Raw genomic sequence first — 4695 nt, 5'->3', positions numbered from 1 at the left:
AGGTCCCTTTTGGCCTTGACATTCTATAATTCCATGCTCACCCCCACCCCCCAGCCCAGAGATAATCTTTCTCCAGGGATCACGCAGAAAAGTTCACTAGCTCTAGGCAATTTCTTCCAAGCCCCAGGACCTTCTGCTCCCTACTCCCACCCAACACTTTGGCTCCACTTTCTCTGAGTCTTTGGAGAAAGCCACCGAAACCTCAATGCTATTTCTGTCCCAGCCTCCAAGTTGTCAAAGGACACTGAGAAAACTGGCCATCCCTTTCCAAAGTGAGGGTGGGGATGCAAAAAGAAATGTGGAGCTTACACCTCATGGGGAGTATCCCAAGCTAGGAGAGGCCAGAGTGTGTGAGCTAAGACAAAAGGAAGGTTTGAGCTATTAAAGATATCCAATCAAGAAAGATATGTGATGTTGGAAATGAGGATCTTCCAGGAACTCTTGGCATGAGTTCCCGGATAAATCTCAGAGTGCAGAACAAGAGGTGGGTCACCTTGGAAAGCAGCCTTGGATGGGAGAGGGCCTCTCGTTGACCTTTAGGGAGCCATCTCCCAGGCTCTCACTCTTTGCAGAATAGAAAATGCAAAATAGAGAATGAAGAAGTCAGTCCCACCTTCATGACCTCTGCACCCAGACTTTTTGTCTGAGACTCCAGCGTCTCCCCTCTGCCATCACCTGAACACCTGCCACCCTTTCTCACCCCAAAAGCCCTGCCTGGCTTTGAACTCTCACAGACCCTTTCATCCAAGTCTAATCAAAGTGCTTTTACTGAAACCAATTATTGCCCAGCTGTAACCCAAAGTCGCAGATGGGGATGCTGAGGCCTCCAAGGGCACTGGAGGACATCCCAGCACCCCCACTGAGTCAGGGCCTGCCTGGATGGGCCACCCGGGGCGGGCTGCTGAATCATGCAGTCTTGAGCTACTTCTGCTGCAGGTGCAAAGGTTCTGAGACCTCCCCCAAGCCACAGCAGAGCGTGGTGCCAGGAAGAAGCACGTGAGGGCGGATAGGACAGCGAGCCCAGCCAAAAGCTGAGGGAGACAGGCATACCTGCAGGCAGCTGCCTGCAGATCCGACTCAGTGCTCCATGGCTGGAAAATTCAGCTCTGGAGTTTTTAGGCTGAATCAGACTATCCTGACACTTTAAGGACTGCAAGACCCCAAGGTCACAAGACAGGAAGCTAGTGCACACCTTGGTTTGTTTTTTGTGTTTTTGTTGTTACTTTTGTTTTTACCGGAGATTGAACTCAGGGTTGCCTTACCACTGAGCTACATCCCCAACCCTTTTTTTCAAAATTTTGAGACAGGATCTCTCTAAATTATGCAGGCTGGCCTTGAACTTGTGATCCTCCTGACCCAGCCTCTCAAATTGCTGGGATGACAGGTGTGTGTCACTGCACCCAGCACAGTATGTACCTTTATACATGAAATAATGTAAACGCAATATATAAAGAAATCAGATACCCATACCACAAAGTCAATAATAGCTTGGGCACTTTAAAAACAAAATCTTTACATCAGCAAAGACAGTGCACCAGCGGCCCTTCCTACGTATCCTCAGATCTTCCTCGTCTCTCTTCCTAGTCTCTCTCAGTGTGGAAGGAGAGGGGGGTCACCACAGGCAGCAGCCATGGATGGGAAAGGGCCTCTGGTTGATCTTTAGGGAACCATGCCCTTGTCTACAATTTTCCTCCAGGATCCCACTCTTTGTAAGAGTAATAGTAGCTGCCTCCCAGGTACCCCAAGACTGACGCAGTGGTTTAGAGGGATGCATGGAGCGCATTTCCACCTCTGAGCGTAAGCTGGGGAAAGCTGAATCGTCTTCAGCAGAAAGCAGCCCCGCCAAAGGTCTGACCTCTAGCAGAAAGACTGGTCATTCCTGATTCCTGAGCCTGGGGGGTCCATTAGAGTCCTCAACACCACACTCACTCCCTCTTTCCCTTGTCCCCAGGCCCCACCCCCACTCTGCAAGTTGGGCTCACACAGCCCCCTGCTGGTTCTGCCACTCCTGTCACAATCCTGACCCACCAATCACTACTCAAGCCAGAAGACTTGCTCCATAACTATTCCCAGGGCTGTTCCCAAGCCAGTGGGTAGAGGGTTTATTAAAAAAAAAAACACCCTCACGGAGCTGGGTAGCCTAAGATCTCAACTAGTCCCGCACTCAGAAGATTCCCACTTCTGGGAAGTAGGCTCCTGCTGGCAATCCAAGCCAGCCCTGGAGCCGAGGACACCTGTGTAGCGCTTCTCAAGAATCCTAAGAAACAGAACCTCTCTTTTGTGGGCCAATTCCAAGGCAGAATTCCACCGCCCCATACTGGAGATTGAACCCAGGGACATTCTACTGAACTATATCCCTACATCCCCAATCCCATTTTTTTTTTTTTTTTTTTTTGAGACAGGGTATTCCCAAATTACCCAGGCTGGCCTTGAACTTGTGATCCTCCTGACCCAGCTTCCCAAACTGCTGGGATTACAGGAATGTGCCACCACACCAAGCCAAAGATATGGCATTCTTAGATTGGAGGGGGCAACCCAGTGAGTGTCTCTCCCAAGCCATCTTCACTTGTTCAGAGGTGACTGTGTTCTCCTTTCTCCTGTAACTGCTCTGGGTCCAGGCCCTGTCCACCAGTGTCACCCATGAGCCTTGGGATCTGCCGTGAACCGCAGCTCTGCTTTTTCACCAGCAGCAGCTCTTTGACTTGTTCTCAGCATGGGTTCCCAAGCAGGCAGTGAGTGCGAGAACCCCTTTCTGGGAGCCCGCATTCCACAGGGGCCCACTCTTTCCCAGCCCTGAGATGGATGACCTGGGTGTGCACCTGACAAACTCCAGGTGCCCAGGAAAGGCTCTTTCTGACCTTCCTGGGGAAGAGGGCTCTCCAAGATAGGTAAGGGCTTATTCTTTGGGCCTTGAAGGTCTCACGATGAGGCCAGCTGGGTGCCAGAATTCTTGGTGGCACTGCTGTGTCTTTCTCTCACACTGGGCTCAGTGCCATGTCCTCCCAAGACCCTGAGAGGGGCAGGTGTCAGCTGGTTGCAGTTAGTTTGCTGAGTGGAGAAGGTGAGGCAGTCTTTTCCCCAAACAGCTGGGGGGCTGCCCGCCTGGTTGGGTGGGGCAACAGTCTTCCCTAGTGGGGAAAGTAGAGAGGGCAGCCACTCAGTCCCGAGGAAGGGGAAGCACAGGAAGCAGCTTGCTGACTCTCCCTGGGCCCCATGAAAAGAGGACTCTTGCCCCAGGCCCTTGTAACCTGGCGTGGCAAACACCAAGGACGCGCCCAGCAGCTGTCCTCTCCTCCTCTAGTGCAGGATGCATGGAGGAAGAGGAGACTGGGCTTTGGATCTGAGAAAAGAAGCCAACCCCTGGGGGTGGGGAGGAGCAGAGGGGCACCAGAGTGTGGGGAGCTAGGTGGAGGCCCTTTACCCCCAGGCACACAACACCAGGAAGGGCTCCATCATTGGAATGTGGCTCTCCCACTCCAAATAACTCCCAGGGTCATTCCAGAAAGGCTGAGATTATTTTACAAGTACATGAAATTGGGGGAGGGCTGCAGAGAATCGGGAGACGGGCCCAAACGAGAGGCTTCCAGGAAGGGGCACCAGGTCTGCTGTGGTCACTGAATGCTCAGAGGGTGGCTGGTTCAGGCAGGCATTCTGTTAAGTGTGTGAGTGTGTGAATAAGGAGTCGTGGGGAGCAAAATGAGAAAAGTTAAAACAGAAAAATGGTTTGGGGGAGCCCCATTTACGGGAGTGAGGTTGATCAGGGAAAGCCCAGCCTCATGAGTGGGAGGGAAGCTGTGTTTGGGTAAGGAGCAGGGTCCTGGGTGTGCCCTGGCGGGGCGGGGCGGGGCAAATGTCTGTGTTGCAGTAGTACATGGACCAAGCTCCAACACCAGCCCCCTCCACAGATGTGGTCTGAGTCATGGTTGTGAGCCACGGAAGAGCTCTCCCTCCCCAGCTTCACCCCACCCAGCCCTCACACCAGCCCTCCCCCAACCCAGCATCTGCCTCAAGCCTTGAGATGCCTCCGAACTGGCAAGTGGACACTGCGGGAGATGGCAAAAAGCCAGCAGAACCCAACGCTAAGGGACCCCCTGGTCTAGGACATCCTCTGGCCCACCCTTGGGTCCCCATAACCTTTTTATTTATGTATGTATTGTGGTACTAGGGATTGAACTCGGGGTGCTCTACCACTGAGCTACATTCCCATTACTCCCTCCCCTTTTAAATTTTAAGTCAGGGGGGCTGGGGATGTGGCTCAAGCGGTAGCGCGCTCGCCTGGCATGCGTGCGGCCCGGGTTCGATCCTCAGCACCACATACCAACAAAGATGTTGTGTCCGCCGAGAACTAAGAAATAAATATTAAAAAAAAAAAAAAAAAAAATTTTAAGTCAGGGTCTCAGGTACCCAGGCTGATGACCTCAAACTTGTGACCCTCCTGCCTCTGCCCTCCCAGATCACTGGGATTACAATCACACCTGATTCCCCGGAACCTATTTTTCTCCACCTTTAATCCCCTGGAGCAGCCATATCCCCACAACAACAACAATAAAAAAAAAAAAAAAGCTATTCCTTAGAAAAGTAGAATAGGTTTAATCCGTAACTATGAAATGTCTAGGTTAGCAGCAATTAAGGACACCCAAAGACTGGGCAGAATCTGTCCCCTGAAGGCATCCTGAGGGTCACAGAGGCTCCCCC

The sequence above is a fragment of the Urocitellus parryii genome, chromosome 11 (assembly GCF_045843805.1).
Source record: "Urocitellus parryii isolate mUroPar1 chromosome 11, mUroPar1.hap1, whole genome shotgun sequence".
Taxonomy (NCBI): Eukaryota; Metazoa; Chordata; class Mammalia; order Rodentia; family Sciuridae; genus Urocitellus; species Urocitellus parryii.
The sequence above is the reverse complement of the archived record's forward strand: the minus strand, read 5'-3'. Positions refer to the sequence as shown.